This window comes from Palaemon carinicauda, chromosome 28 (assembly GCF_036898095.1).
Source record: "Palaemon carinicauda isolate YSFRI2023 chromosome 28, ASM3689809v2, whole genome shotgun sequence".
Taxonomy (NCBI): domain Eukaryota; kingdom Metazoa; phylum Arthropoda; class Malacostraca; order Decapoda; family Palaemonidae; genus Palaemon; species Palaemon carinicauda.
Window position 1 is genome coordinate 19,668,490 of NC_090752.1, and position 17,998 is coordinate 19,686,487.

Genomic DNA, 17,998 nt, shown 5'->3' on the forward strand with positions numbered 1-17,998 from the left:
CTATTAGGCTTAGCCTGATAATAATAATAATAATAATAATAGTAATAATCAAGTCTTAAGATATTACTGTCACTGGTGAGTGTTAACACCATGATATGTATTGTATCGTATCATATATATACATATATATATATATATATATATATATATATATATATATATATATATATATATATATATATATATATATGTGTGTGTGTGTGTGTGTGTGTGTGTGTGTGTTATGACCTCGGGTGAGGCCGTGGTGCAAGATCTTTAAAGCACTCAGAAAGAGAGGTCAGTGTTTTTAAATGTTCAACGAAAGAGGGTCAATGGAAACGAAAAACACGAGAAAAACTTAACAATGTTTAATATACACGTAAAACAACAAATAAAAATTAACAAAACATAAACAAATATCGGTCAGCCTTGTGACAACAGGACCAAAAATCACGTCCTTAGAATAAACATCCAAAAGGATGACTTAACCTCTAAAATATAAATCCCTAAGACAGATGAATAAATATACAACACATAAGCAATAAATCAGGGGCCCAAATTTAGAAAACTTACCTATTACTAAATAAGGTTAGGAAGGAAGGAGGAGAGCACAGTGAGGAAATACTTAAACTCCTACCTATATTATAAAGCTAAACCTTATTCTTAACAGTAATAACAAATTCCCCCCCAAAAAAACATTCTCCATATGAAAAGAAACTGATAAAGTTATATATATATATATATTATATATATATATATATATATATATATATATATATATATATATATATATATAAATGTTACAAAAACCAAACTCTCCAATTTACAGAAAGAACTAAGTATTATTTACAACTCAGCGGGCGTCTCCCGGTGCTAGGCTTATATTTGAAGCCTTTGGGAACTCTGGCGTAGATTCCCGGCAAAACAATCAGTCACACATCAAAGCACTGCCTTCAGAGGAGTACTGGAGAACAGGTATGCACGAGGCATAGGCACAGCAACGTCTTCTCAAAAAACAAAATGGCTAAAAAATTATTACCTGGACTCAGTCTCCCAACATGCCTCCTCATGAGCTAACAAGCTCCCCACACAGCTGCACAGACGAAAAGACGTGCTGCAGAGGTGCCCCTCCTGCGTCCGCTCGACTGGGAACAAATCCTGGACAACAGCCTGAGCCCGCAGGAAGACCACACCCAACACTAGCCAAGTCAAGGCTGAAAATCTCAGATACACCGTGGGTGGCAGTTCCTGAGCAAACAACCCCAAAGGTAATTCTGAAGATCCAAGATGAGGTAATCCAAATAACAGCTGTAGTATAAAGGTGAGGGAGGCATTCAAGTCTAGCCCGAACTGTCTTTATCCTTCTCTACTGGCGAGGAAGAAAACATTCTCCCCTATGACGACAGCATAAACAAACTGCCGAAGAAACTGCTAGTCGAATTCCATAATCCTTAGCAGCTTTGTAAAGAATACAACAGGTGGAGTTAGTAATACATATCATAATTAATACTACAATACCGGAGAGGAGGCCAACAAATGTCTCTGGCAAAACTGCCTAAGAATTTAAGATTATTACGGTAATACCTAATAATATGTATATATATAAATTTGCATATATATATATATATATATATATATATATATATATGTATATATATATATATATATGTATATATATATATATATATATATATATATATATATATATATATATACGTATATATATATATATATATATATATATATATATATATATATTTATGTATAGTTTATATATATATATATATATATATATATATATATATATATATATATATATATATATATATATATATATATATATATATATATATATTTCAAATGAGCCATATTTATTATTAGACGTGCTTATTTGGAGAAGCAGGGGGCCTATCATCTTTGGAAGGGTAACAGATCAGATTTGACCTGGAACAACTATACTCAGCTTCAAGCTTTTGCTCAGAGAGTTTATGCCTCAACGGAAAAGGAGTACAATTTAACCATAAAAGAAACCCTTTCTGGTACAACTCAGGAACATGAATGGTGGTCTACCCTTAAATCTGCACTATTTGGTGTAGATGCAACAGTTCCTCCTTTACTTGAAGCAGATGGCTCAGTCACACACTGTCCAAAGGAAAAGGCAACCCTTTTGGCTGATGTTTTTGACAGTAAACAGAGTATTGAAAAACTTGAACTAACTCATTCCTGTTTTCCTGAGGCTAAATTATCTAGTTTAGCTTTTCGATCTCATGAGATTAAAGCTCTGTTGATGGACGTTGATGGTTATGGAGGTGTAGACCCAAATGGTATTTTTCCTTTGTTTTTTATAAAGACAGCAGATTTCTTAGCTCCAAAGTTATATGTTATTTTGCGCAAGTTAGCAAGAAGAGGAGGTTTTAGCACTTGTTGGAGAATTGGTAATGTTACTCCACTATGTAAATGTGTTTGTGGTAGCTCAAGTCCCACTGATTACTGCCCAATTTCCATAACTCTCATATTATCTAAAGATTTTGAATGTCTTCTGGCAAAACGTCTTAATAGGTTTGCTGAAGGTGATCATCTACTCCCTAGTTTACAATTTGGTTTTCGTAAAGGCCTTGGAGCATGTGATGCCCTTCTTACAATCTCCAATGCTGTCCAGAAATCCCTTGATTGTGGTCGGGAAGTTCGTATGATTGGCCTTGATTTTAGTGCTGCCTTTGACCGTGTTAATCATGAGGCCTTTGTTTTCAAACTCAAACAGTTGGAAGTGGGTGGGTCGCTTCTTAGCATTATTATAGATTTCTTAAGTAATAGATCTCAAAGAGTTGTTGTTGATGGGCACCATAGTGAGTATAGGAATGTGATATCCAGTGTTCCACAGGGTAGTGTTCTTGGCCCATTACTTTTCATACTAAATACACATGACATGTGGTTTGGCCTAGAAATCAAGCTTGTTGCATATGCAGATAATACTACTCTCTTTGCATCAATTCTATCCCCTGAATGTAGATCTGGGGTTGGAGAATCCCTTAATAGAGATTTAGCTAAAATTAGTGCATGGCTCAAATTATGGGGTATGAAGTTGAATCCTAACAAAATTCAAAGTATGATTGTAGGTAGGTCAAGGACTGTGGCGCCCCTCAACATCTGGATCTCAGTATTGATAATGTTTCTTTAATTTTTATTACTTTTAAAATTTTAGGTATGATTCTCGACAGCAAATTTACTTTTGAGAAACACATTAAGTCTGTGTCTTCTTCAATTGCCCCAAAAAATTGGCTTATTGAGAAAGTCTTACAAGATTTTCGGTGATCATTCAATTCTGCAAAAGTGTTTTAATTTTTTCATTCTACCTTGTTTTGAGTATTGTTCTCCTGTCTGGTGTTCAGCTGCTGATTCTCATCTTAATTTGTTGGACAGAAACTTACGGTCTATTAAATTTCTTATTCCTGATCTAGATATTAATCTTTGGCACTGTCGTTCAATTAGTTCATTATGCATGTTGCATAAGATTTTTCATAACTCTGACCATCATTTACATTCAGATCTCCCTGGACAATTCTATCCTGTTTGTAATACTAGGCAGGCAGTTAATTCTAATAGCCAGGCCTTCTCCTTCATGAGGCTCAATACTACACAGTATTCTAGAAGTTTTATTCCAGCTGTTACCAAGTTGTGAATCGGGTAGTTGAATCAGTAAAACTTCAAAAGTTCAAAGTTTGAGCAAATGTTTTTATGTTGACCAGGCTGACATGAGTCTTTTTGTAGTTTCTATATGACATATTTATTTATGACGTTGTTAATAGTTTATATAGGACACTGTTACTCTTTTTATAATGATATATTGTTAATTTAGTCTCATCATTTATTTATTTCCTTATTTCCTTTCCTCACTGGGCTATTTTTCCCTGTTGGAGCCCTTGGGCTTATAGCATCTTGCTTTTCCAACTAGGGTTGTAGCTTGGCTAATAATAATAATAATAATAATAATAATAATAATAATAATAATAATACATTAAAGTCTGGATTCTCTTAATGTTTTCGGGATCAGAACCCCAGGCGAAATCACTCAAAATCTATAGTATCTCACTAGTTGAGTGGTATGGTCAATGGCAATACAAGTATCCTGGACCAGGGTTCGAAAACCGGCCGGTCAGATACTATAGTCTATATATATATATATACAGTACTGTATGTATATACAATATATATATATATATAATATATATATATATATATATATATATATATATATATATATATATATATATATATATATACAGTACTGTATATATATTATATATATATATATATATATATATACAGTACTGTATATATATATATATATATATATATATATATATATATATATATATATATATATATATATATATGTGTGTGTGTGTGTATATACATATATATGTGTGTATGTATATAAAAAAATTTATATATATGTGTATATATATACATCCATATATATATATATATATATATATATATATATATATATATATATATGTGTGTGTGTGTATATATATATATATATATATATATATATATATATATATATATATATATTAGGTTAACTTAAAATTATTTCTTTGTTTTATTTAAATCAGCCTTGTTTTTCTTTTTAAGTTAAAGTATTTTTGTTGTTTGTTTACTATGGTGTTAATGTAAGTTAAGTGGCTCTCCGATTGTTGGATAGTGTTTTTGCGCCTCCTCCTCCTCCTTTGTGTATTAGTGGACTATCGTTTTAACGATTGTTATTTTTTTTGCTGTGAGTGTTGATGAACGCTGGGAAGGTGATGAGTGGACATGGTCGACCGGTGAAGGCAGTTCGGGCCTTGACAAGCTCTCACCGACACTATTTCCCGTCTCAGCATTTATTGTGACTTGGAGGACGACTTTGGCTGTTACTTCCGCACTTCTGTTGAGTGTTTAGCTGATGCTCAGTCATCTGCGACGATAGTTTTCTGCCACTTGTTCCCGTCGGAGGATTTGTACGGGAATTGTGTCGACGCTGTTTCCAGACACTGAACCTTGATTTTACTGGCCGTATTTCTCCAGTCCAGCTGTGTACGAGTGTGATAGCAAACTGGCTCGTGAGGTGATAAGTAGGGTGGCTGACGCCAGGTAAGACAAATTATCGTTCCTCTTGTGTAGGGAAGTGGATTGCCCTTCAGTGCCTGGCGTACAGTTTTTCACTTCCGTATAGCGGCTTGATGGATTAAGTACGGCCCTGTATTCAACTCCCCTTTTGTACTTCACTTGAGGTGAAGTTGTATATTATTAATTTTGTGTTTCTATACGTGCGAATTTTATTGTTACATGTTGTGCACCCATGTTTAATTCTGTATTGTTTAGTTTTGTAAGGTAGGTAGGTATATTAAGGTTTTCATTGTTTTCGCCTCCTACTTCCTTCTACCTTTTTATTATTAGGTTAATGATATTTTTGGCTAGCCGTATTTGGATCCACCTTGTTATTATTAAGTGTTTTCTCTCTTGGAATTTTCTCGTGTTTAGGGCTTAGTGTGATAGCTTTAGGTTTTTATTGTGAGCTCCCGAGAACCAGTTATTTGTTCTCTTTAATATTCTGTCCAATTAAGTTTATTTAATCTCACAAGGTTGATTTAAGTTATTGTTCTTGTTTATAATATTGTTAAGTTTTCTTGGGTCTCTGTTTCCATCTTTCCTTATCACTGACGTACTTTTACCGACTGCAATCCATGAGAATTTAAATATCTTAAAAGAATCTGCATTACAACCTGGTAGGTTGTAACAGTTACCACCGAGTACACCCGAGTGCAATCCTGTCACGGTCGCCAACTGTTACAACCTACCAGGTTGTAATGCAGGCTCTTTTAAGATATTTAAATTCTCATGGATTGCAGTCGGTAAAAGTACGTCAGTGATAAGGAAAGACAGAAACAGAAGCATACTTACTAAAATTTCTAAATTTTAGACAATAGGCCTCAGGGACAAGATCATAAGCCTTGAGGACCAACGCCTTTACTTTACCATAATCACGGGCTACACCCTCCTCCAAAGAATTATAAACTCTGATTGCCTTGCCCACCATCCTACACTGAATTAAGACTGTCCACATCTCGGCGGGCCAAAACAACCTGGTAGCAACCCGTTCAAATGCTTTAAAAAATTCAGGCACATTTCTTTCATCAAATACAGGGACTAACTTCAGAACTGCCCCTATATTAAATTTATCAGCATATGGTCCACAGGGAGTACTTAATTTATTAGGAAAGCTTTGTAACCTAGCCAACTCCAAATTTACATTAGCCATCTCTAGCTCATGTCGCCTCACCTTCTCGTTCTCTTCAAACTCTATCCTCTTGCAAATTAATCTATATTCATAGTCCTCTTGGGACAACACAGGCTGCACTGGGACTACATTCTCCGGGACAGATTTTTCTACAACAAATGGGTTTGTAGACACGTTAGCTTTATCTTGCAATTTAGCATTTCCTTCAAAAATAGTTCCAGTACGAGGGGGGTCCTCAAACAAAGAAAGGCCTGGATTCCCACTCACATCATCAATCATACTAGCCTCATGCTCTGAACCACTATCACCAACACTGTCAAAATCCCTAGCTAAATTCTCTCCTTCAGCTATACCCTGAGCTACCTTACTCTCTACAGCTAACAACAACTGGGCCTTAGTGTTCGCAGCCCTAAGTGGGACACCTAACCAGCAAGCACAACTCACCAAACACTCTTTGCTCAATACAGGAAGATGCCTAAGGCAATCTGCCGACCCCAAAAACTCTGCTGGATCAAAAATATATTTTTCCATGATTCCAAAATTAAAGGGGGAGTAAGGCAACACACTAAACAATAACAAATATTGGTAAATCCACTGAGCACCGATCCGCCAACCAAACCACCGAGTACACCCGAGTGCAATCCTGTCACGGTCGCCAACTGTTACAACCTACCAGGTTGTAATGCAGATTCTTTTAAGATATTTAAATTCTCATGGATTGCAGTCGGTAAAAGTACGTCAGTGATAAGGAAAGACGGAAACAGAGACCCAAGAAAACTTAACAATATTTATTATAAACAAGAACAATAACTTAAATCAACCTTGTGAGATTAAATAAACTTAATTGGACAGAATATTAAAGAGAGCAAATAACTGGTTCTCGGGAACTCACAATAAAAACCTAAAGCTATTATACTAAGCCCTAAACACGAGAAAATTCCAAGAGAGAAAACACTTAATAATAACAAGGTGGATCCAAATACGGCTAGCCAAAAATATCATTAACTTAATAATAAAAAGGTAGAAGGAAGTAGGAGGCGAAAACAATGAAAACCTTAATATTCATACCTACCTTACAAAATTAAACAATACAGAATTAAACATGGGTGCACAACATGTAACAATAAAATTTGCACGTATAGAAACACAAAATTAATAATACACAACTTCACCTCAAGTGAAGTACAGAAGGGGAGTTGAATACAGGGCCGTACTTAATCCATCAAGCCGCTATACGGAAGGGTAAAACTGTACGCCAGGCACTGAAGGGCAATCCACTTCCCTACACAAGAGGAACGATAATTTGTCTTACCTGGCGTCAGCCTCCCTACTTATCACCTCACGAGCCAGTTTGCTATCACACTCGTACACAGCTGGACTGGAGGAATACGGCCAGTAAAATCAAGGTTCAGTGTCGGGAAACAGCGTCGACACAATTCCCGTACAAATCCTCCGACGGGGACAAGTGGCAGAAAACTATCGTCGCAGATGACTGAGCATCTGCTAAACACTCAACAGAAGTGCGGAAGTAACAGCCAAAGTCGTCCTCCAAGTCACAATAAATGCTGAGACGGGAAATAGTGTCGGTGAGAGCTTGTCAAGGCCCGAACTGCCTTCACCGGTCGACCATGTCCACTCATCACCTTCCCAGCGTTCATCAACACTCACAGCAAAAAAATAACAATCGTTAAAACGATAGTCCACTAATACACAAAGGAGGAGGAGGAGGAGGCGCAAAAACACTATCCAACAATCGGAGAGCCACTTAACTTACATAAACACCATAGTAAACAAACAACAAAAATACTTTAACTTAAAAAGAAAAACAAGACTGATTTAAATAAAACAAAGAAATGATTTTACGTTGACCTAATATATATATATATATATATATATATATATATATATATATATATATGTGTGTGTGTGTGTGTGTGTGTGTGTGTGTGTGTTGAATTTTTACTTAATTCAATAGTATTTAATTACAAATCCTTAATATTAAACACACACTCTCTCTCTCTCTCTCTCTCTCTCTCTCTCTCTCTCTCTCTCTCTCATAAGATACATATTATGGTGTTCAATACTCCCTAAAGAAAGTAATACCTTAAGACTTGGCTCCAGTAATGATGACGATGATGATAATGACGAGAACTATGACGATGACAAATACAACGACGATGATTACAGACTTGTGCAGCTCCATGAATGTTAACAAGTAAAAAAGTTTAGGAAACCCTGCTCTAGGGTATAAAAGATACTCTTCTAAGTGTTATGATGTCCCTGAACTCTCACCTGTCTTTATTGTAAGCCCATGTACTGAATGTATGAAATATATAATTTTGGAAAAAAAATAATATGAACTGAGGATTAAAACTTGCTTTTGGACGCCAAGTGATTCCCCAGACAACGAGGGAATTCCATTTCATGTATGTTGTTTGACATGTTTAGATCTACTATCTAAGATAATATATCTAAATTTGTCTTTATTTCCATAAGCCACCCCTCATGTCCATATTGCTTCTTCTCCGGAATCTCAGTTTATCGATGTTTACTATAAAAATGTATGAAATATTTTCACAATTTCTTTCCTTTTAAAATGTCCCCAGTGAAGTAATGAAACGATATACTGATTAATGGTAAGTAGCATGCTAACAGTTCCCATTTTTAAATTTTTTGTTAAATGGGTTCCTTAAGATGTATCCTCCTTCCAGATTGTGATAAGTGTTTATTGCATTTCAAGTAAACTTCCCTGCTGGATTGGTTAGCATTTGTACACAGGCAAAAAACTGTGTTTTAGATAACTGTTGCGAGTGATATGATGTCTCTTGGTTCCTCACAAGGAAAATATGTGTCAAGTTAGTGTTTATGGAACAGAATTACTGCAGTTTGATTCTCATATCAGGCGAGGACAGGAAATAATTTTTAGTTCAAGGGAAATTATTTATGGAGTTGATAACAATATGACACTCCGATACTAACATACCAGCCAAGTTAAGAGGTGAGCCATACAATTTTAACATTTAAATTTTCTTGTTATTCTCAGATGGCCAACAAGCCTCCTCTTGAGGTTGGTGTATCCGACTTACCTGCACGACTGCTTACACTATCCTACCTTCATAGTTGGGTCCAATGGTCATAATTACACACTGTTCCTTCAGTTAGGGTTCGCAGTGTTCACCGCGCCTTACAGAATAGAGTTGCTCTCTTTGAGTCTTGAATTCTTTAATTACTTTAAACCTTTTGCAACTAAATACTTGCAATTCTGCATGTATAGTTGATCTTTTAGACATCTAGATTGTGAAGCAGAAGACTGAGTACAGTAGGTAGTCTTGATCCTCATATCCATCATCTTACTAAAGTGAGCTAGCTCTTAAACAACATTGTTTTAATTTGGCATTTTATATTGTAGATGCTTTTAGTTCTATATTATTTTAGTGATATATCAGCTAAACCTGGTTTATTGTATCTCGTTCCAAATGACTTAGGAGCATTTTCGTTCGCTTGCAAGCTCAGCCACAAGATCATCACAGGTTTACTTTAGCCAGGTATTTTTTAACACCCGTTTTGTTTTTAATCTACAAATCCACTTATAAAGGAAACTTATATTATAGTGGGTTATTTTGTATTCAATGAAAAACTCTAGTTGAAAATAACAAAGTTTAATTCACAAATCATTAATTTCTGTTACTCTGGAGATGCCCTTATAGAGGCTATACCTTTTGTCCATCAGCTCAACATAGCGCAGCACAACATGGCCGTTGTAAACAATTAGTGTTTTGCGGGCAGAATTTTGCTACTTGAGAGTATTTGTACTGCATTGTATTCATACAATATTGGTCATACCTTTGTCTTCCAACACCAACAAATGCATGCTCAGCCCAATCATGATAGCACTTAGATGGGATAGTACTCTTTTTAGGGCTGGGGAAGGTGACCATTAGCCTAAAATTACAACATTATATAAAACAATAAATTGTAAAATAAAGACGAAATAATCTTAGAGTAAATAGAATAAGCATTTTAATACTAAACATCATATCCAAAATCTATAAAAACTATCTAAATGAAAAAAAATCACTGTTAGAAACAATACCTTTTAAAGAATTAACAGATGTTTTGTGGTATTCACATTTAGAAACAAAAATAAAATTTAACTCTCCATAAATGCTCCACTTATAGGTAGTTAGTGAGAAACTAGGTAGACTGATTACAAGATACTTTCGCAGAGCAAAGGTAAACTACAGCAGTCACCAAGGACCTACTAGAAAACAAAAGAGATAAACAAAAGCAAACAAAAAGGAGACCGTTACATCTGAAACCAAGGATTCCTTTCTAAGGTTTTATAAAATATTCAAATTATTTTCTTACAAAATCTTCTAGAACAAAACAAATATTCATATTAATCAACTTTACAATGCTAAGTATTCCAGTTTTGATAGTGAAGTCAAAAGAAAAGCCAGGAATGACTGGAGAGAATATTAGACAGGAAAGCAGATGAGGCCGACAAAGCTAGAAATTCAGAGAGTGGCTATGGCATAAGAAGTGCTCATAGAATTATTAATGGAATCTCTACGGGGGCAAATAAGAGCATCATATACCCACCAAAAAGAGAGATGGATCTGTTATAACACCAGAAGATGAAGAAATGCAACGTTGGCTGGAACATTTTAGTGAGGTCATGAATAGGAGATAGGAAGGAAATAATTTCAATATTATACCTGAAGTTGATGAAGACCTTCATGTGCTCATGAATGAATCAAGTGTGTTTGAAGTAGGAGCTATTATTAAAAAACCTAGAAGAGGGAAAGCCCCTGGTTACGATGGAATAACTGCTGAGATGATATTGGCTGAAAATGAAGTGACCCATTGAGTACTAACAAGATCACTTTGTGCAATGTGCCATGAAAAAGTAAAACCTGATGAATGGGAAGTAGTAGTGTTGGTGAAAATGCCTAAAAAAGGAGACCTGATAAATTGTAATTATTATAGAGGCATAACACTTACGTCAGTTGTTATGATATATATATATATATATATATATATGTATATATATATATATATATATATATATATATATATGTATATATATATATATATATATATATATATATATAGTGTGTGTGTGTGTGCTTATTCTAAAGAGACTGGAGAGAATGATCAATGAAAAGCTGAGAGAGGAACAAGTAGGATTTAGAAAAGGTAGAAGTTGCGCTGACCAAATTTTCATTTTTTGGACATGTTGTACAGCGATGTGCAAAATATAGAAATCTTCTTTTGATGGCGTTTGTGGAATATGAAAATCCCTTTAATAATAGCATTGGGTATGGTTCATGATTTGGCACATGGTTTTTACAATTACATGCCTTTGCAGTCATCAACCACAGTTATTGGCGGGGGGTCTAGCCTTTGACTGAATATTCCAACTGCAAGGCCGCAGATTCCACAGTTATTGGCGCAGTGGGTCTAGCCTTTTGCTAAAGAGCAAGACTACAAGGCAGTAGCTGTCCTTTTAATCGCTTTCTATGACACGCACGATATACAGTAGTAATATTGTTACACCCCTACCATAGGTCTGAGTGAAGATTACTGAGATGATAAGAGTGTCATGACTGAGATGGTTTGGGCACGTGTTGGGGAGGGATTGAGGAGAGCTTAGGAGGAACCTGTGAAGGGGAGAAGATAAAAAAGGAGGCAGAGAATTAGATGTGAGATAAGTGAAGGATAATATGGAGAGAAGAGGGTTGGTGGAAGAGGATGCCTTTGATCGAAGGCATTGGAAAGGGCACATCAGGCTCTCGACCCCTTAATGTGGGGATAATGGTGGGGAAGAAGAAAAAAAGCTTTGATAGTGTGCACTGACCAGTTTTGTGGAGAGTCCTGCGTTATTACAGTGATCCTCTTAAATATGTAAATTTGATTAAATCTGTTCATGATCATAGCAAGTGCAAAGGTAATGTTAGTGGAGTCCTATTAAATGAATTTCCTGTGAACAACACAGTACTCCAAGGGATTGGGTTTTTTTTTTCACCTATGTTGTTTATCCTCCCCATAAACTTTTTAATGTGTAGAACAGTTGGAGATGGTGGAGAAGGATTGGACTGGATTGGTATTAGGAAATTAGCTTACCTAGAGTATGCTGATGATCCTGTCCTTATTAGAAAAACACCACAGGATTTGCAATGCTTGTTTCCCAGAATGCATGTAATAACACAGGAGGTGGGACACAAGATGAATAGAAGAAAGACAGACATGAAAAGAAAGGGATATGGATTGGAAGACAAGATATCATTGGAAGGAGAAAATATTGATGAGGTAGAATCATTTAAATATTTAGGAACTATGATCTCTGATATAGGGTCTTTAGAATTGGAGTTTAATGAAAGATTGAAAAAAGCAAATCAAAGAATGACTAGGTTAAGTAAAATTTGGAAGTCAAATTGCCTGAAATTATATTTAAAATTCAGACTATATATCAGGTTAGTGTATGGAATGAGTCATGGTATGACAATAAAACAATTTCCAACAAATTTAGTAGATATGAGAACAAAGCCCTCAGAAGAATAATGGGAGTTAAATGGCCGGACATGATTAGAAGTGAAACTATAGAGAGATTACTCGAGTGGCGAGATCATGGTGAGGGGTGGTAGAGGGAGAAAGTTTGGGCATGCTCTTCGCACTCCTCTAGAGAGAATAGCTCACTAAACATTTACCTGGGCTCCACAAGGTACTAGAAGAGTTGGAAGATCCAGGCCTACATGGCTGAAAGCCATGAAGCGTGAAGTCAGAGATAATGAATGGAGAAATATTGATTTAAAATCTCTAGATAGAAACGACTGACGAAACCTAATTGGGGTCCTTTGCGTCAACGGGCAAAGGAGGAGACGATGATGATAATGAATGAATGGAGTTGTTTCTTTTTAGTGTGCAGAGATATAGCTACAGTGCCCTTTACTTTGTTCTCAATAGTTTTTAGGTGCTTATTCTGAAAGAATAACTTAGGTACTTTATAGACCTAAAACTAAAAATTACATCGCAGGTTCAGCAGCGAGTCCCTGCTTTCTCAACCTCTTAAACAACTCTCCAAGGTTCTTAATATGTTCCTTCCATGTCCTGATATGATTGGTAATGTTATCAAAATAACTAGTAACTTTTTCTAGGTCAACTGTAACAATCTTCATTAAACTAATGAAAATAGCACAAGTAGTCTTCAAACCAAAAGCCATTCTAACAAATTGCATTAATCATATTGATTAGAAGATGCTGTGGAGAGATTAGAATTTTCCCACAAATATATTTGATAATAACCTTTACTAAGGTTGATTTTAGTGAAGTAGACATCACCAACAAATTTTTTTTCCTATACTCAACCCAGCGAGAAAGGGCCGATGGGGGAATGCACCTGGTTTCAAATGGATTCCTTCACTTATGCCACATCACCACAGATCATCAACTTGCCTTTTAACTTGAATCGTGCTCCACCTCCTTACCCTAAATCTCTGTTTGAAACCGATTCCTGAAATGATGCCATATCTCGTCAGATCACTGGCCCGCTCTTTAACCCCTCCCAATTACTCTCAGTTTCGCATTTTTTCCTCTCTCTTTTTATATGAATTGGTGTATTTCCAAAATTGTATCGATAATAATTCTATGTTCTGTTCTGCAGCATTATTAAGGTAAAATCAGTCGTGTTTTCTGTTTAAAGGTTTTCCCCCATCACAAATGTTGTATATGAGCAAGACCATCCCATACTCAGGCCAGACGTTGCCGCTGGACTATGTGACCTGCACACACACTTACAATGGACTGTTCCCGTGCTTTAAGCTCACTATATAGCCACCTTTATAACTTACGTAAGGCAGTTATCCATAATGTGAACAGGTACAGTTAAATGCAATAGTCCTGTCGTCTCCAGTCCCCCTCTGTCACCCCCAATATCTATAGATTCCAGAATTTCAGTTGTAGAAGAGTCTGGTTGTCAGGAGGGAGGACAACAGGCAGAAGCAGGACGCTGAGGGGGGGGGGGGGGGGGAACGGGCTGGGGGAGGACACCATTATGGGGGATGTACTTCTTGTTAGAACTGTGAGCTGTGATGCTGGGAAATCTCAAAAGAATATTTATGAGCGTAAATTCAATATAATATCATGGTTCCTGATTATATCATTATAATAATACTTTTTTACATTATATTGTATATTTGATGCGATATTTGCTATACCATTCTCGCGAACAACTTCTTTACAAAAAATTATCGATGTTTGGTTTGACATAGAATATTATCTCGACTGAAAAATCTCTCTAAAACACAAGCTAGGAGTAGCTCTCTCTCTCTCTCTCTCTCTCTCTCTCTCTCTATATATATATATATATATACACACACTGTATACATATATATATATATATATATATTTATATCTATATATATATATATATGTATATATATATATATATATATACTGTATATATACACTGTATATATACATATATATATATATATATATGTATATATATAAAGATATATATATATATATATATACATATATATATATATATATATATATGTATATATATATACTGTATATACGCAGTAGATATATATAAATAATATATATATATATATATATATAAATATATTTATATACATATAAATATGTATATATAAATATTTATATATATCTATATATATATACAGTATATATATATATATATATATATGTATATATATATATATGTATATATATGTTTATATATATATTTATATATATTTATATATATATATATATATATATACTGTATATATGCATATATACACACTTCTTTTTTTTGTAAAAGTTTCTTTAGTTTACATAGGAAATATTTATAGTAATGTTGTTACTCTTCTTGAAATATCTTATTTTTCCTTGTGTCCTCTCCTCACTATTTTCCATTTTTGAGCCTCTAGGCCAGTGATTCTTAAACTGGGGGGCGCGGAGCTTACAAGGGGGGGCGCAAGCAGGGCAGCTAGATGGTGCCATTTTTTTGGAATATTAATTGCAAAATAGTCAAAAACATTATCACTGCTTCCATATGTTTTTTTAATTTTTTAATTATCATCTCAAAACATGCCAAAAACTCAATTAATAAATTCCAAAAGATGAGAGCGGTCAGAGAAATGTTTCCTCATGAACTGAATGCGTCTCGTACCACCTTATTGCTCATCTCACCAGCTCTTATAATAACAAAGGGTTGCAGTATTCAAACGAATTAGTGATGACTTTCAAGTCGTACATAATTTGTTTCAACTATTATCGAGTACTGATATTTACTACATTAATTTTAATGTATTTAGTATAGTTCTGATTTACAAGTATTTTTTTTTTCTTTTTTGGGCGTGTGTTTACTGTATGTTCATTCATTCCTCTGTAGCCGTTTTACTACTTTAGATAAGTTATGTGCATTATCAAAAATCTAAATGTGTGCGTAACGAGCAGAAAAAATTTGTTCATATCATGGTATGACTTACCAGCTTATGGGGATGTATTGTACGTTATTATTTCACCTGCATAATATATTTGTTTCATTTGATATACCTATAACTAGTGTTTTCATCTATTTGATGTGTGAAAAGGTTAGTTATAATGAAACTATGCATATGCATTATCCATATAGGCCAGATTGACCAGATTCTAGAAATTGAAATACGTGGCATTACACAACACAAACACAATATATATATATATATATATATGTATATAAATATAATATATATATATATATATATATACGTGTATATATATATATATATATATACATATATACATATATATATATACATACATAAATACATACATATATATATATATATACATACATAAATACATACATATATATATATATATATATATGCACATGAATAACTACGATATATATAATTATATATATATATATATATATATGTATATATATATACATGTATATATATATGTGTATATATATATGTGTATATATATATATATATATATATGCACGTGAATAACTACGATATATATAATTATATATGCATTTGGAATCCTCATAAACGTGAAGATGTTAAGAAGAAATTATTGTCCACATGGAAGACTAGATTATCATCTAGTTTTTGTATATTATATATAGCAACAGTATAAATATTTTTATTAAATTTTAGTTATTTCTATATTAAGATTTTTTTGGGTCTGAATGTTCAATTAAATATTATATTTTTTCATGTGCTCTCAGTTGCTAGTTTACACAAGATGCATCTGGAAAGAGTCGCTGGAAGAGGATATGTTTTGTTGCTCTTCGGAGACCAGTGCCACAGCTGATGGCGTCTTCAAAGCCGTGTCTGACTTTTTCCAAGACCATGATATATCCTGGGAAAAACTGATTGGCGTGTGCACTGATGGAGCTCCAGCTATGTTGGGAACACGATCAGGCTTCGTTACAAAGGTGAAAGAAAAGGCTCCATCGGTAATTTATACACACTGCTTCAAACATCGTTAGGCTTTGGCAGCAAAAACACTACCCTCGAAAATCCAGAAACATCTCAACATCATGATCAAGATTGTGAACCACATAAATCATAGAGCTCTCAACACACAGAGTATGAGACTGCTTTTCCACACTAATGTGCGCTGGCTTTCAGATGTTGGGACCCTTGTACGAGCTTCGAGAAGAGGTAGCACTGAAATTGAACAAAATGAGTACCTTGCCACCTGTAATTCAGAGGAGGTAGGCTTGTCCTTGGCATACCTTGCTGACATTTTTGAAGCTTTAAATGTATTGAACCGACAGTTACAAGGAAAAAATACAACTGTGATTGCTCACTCCGATGCAATTCGAGCATTCATTGGTAAGCTGCAGGTGTGGAAGCGTCGCATCCAGAAGATGAACACATCATCCTTTCCTATTCTGAATGAAATCTTGAATGAGGGGAGCTTCAGTGACAGCCTTAAAACTGAGATCGAAGATCACCTTAAAGGACTGGAAAATGAGTTTCAACGTTATTTCCCTAGAATCAGTGAGAGGAGTTATGCATTCAGTCTTGGCAGGAATCCCTTTTCCCTGGAAGTTAATGATGTTCCAGAAGATTTACAAGAGCAGTTCCGAGAACTGAAGTTTAATTCTGTGGCAAAAGATGATTTTACCTCTCTTAGTATGGAAAAGTTTTGGATAAAATATTTTTCAGTTTACCAGAAAATCAGTCAGGAAATCCTACAAGTGATTGTCCCCTTTTCGTCTACTTACCTTTGTGAAGCAGGGTTCTCAGCATTAGTTGGAATCAAAACTAAGAAAAGAAATAAGCTTGATGTGACAAGTGATCTCCGATGAGGATTGAGCCAAACACCACCAAATATTCCCTGACTAGTTGCTCAAAAGAGCCAGTATCACCCATCCCACTGATGAGTAGCACGAAGTCAAAAAGGCCACTGGCTATAATCCACTTATTTATATAATATTACAAGTAGCTAAAATAGTAACAAGGTAAATAAAAATGTAATAATTATGATGTCTTTTGTTTTACAATACTACATAAATATGTATAAATTAATCACTAAGAAGGATGTATAATATTTTTTTGATGTGGTCATGATCCATGAATGATTGTACTGAGAATAAAAATTATGTTTATTTCTGCAGTAACTAGTATTTTTTCTAGTATTTTCTATTAATGTAATGACTGTAATCTGTATAATGCTAAAACAGTTTGAAACAAGATTAAGATAAAATTTTGTTTCATC

The 17,998-nt window shown here is 34.6% G+C and overlaps 1 protein-coding gene across 2 annotated transcripts in view; it reads left to right on the plus strand.

Annotated features, from left to right (window-relative positions):
* Pxn (Peroxidasin) overlaps window positions 1-17,998 on the plus strand; it is a 425,335-nt gene that overhangs the window by 281,039 nt on the left and 126,298 nt on the right. The window lies entirely within an intron of this gene.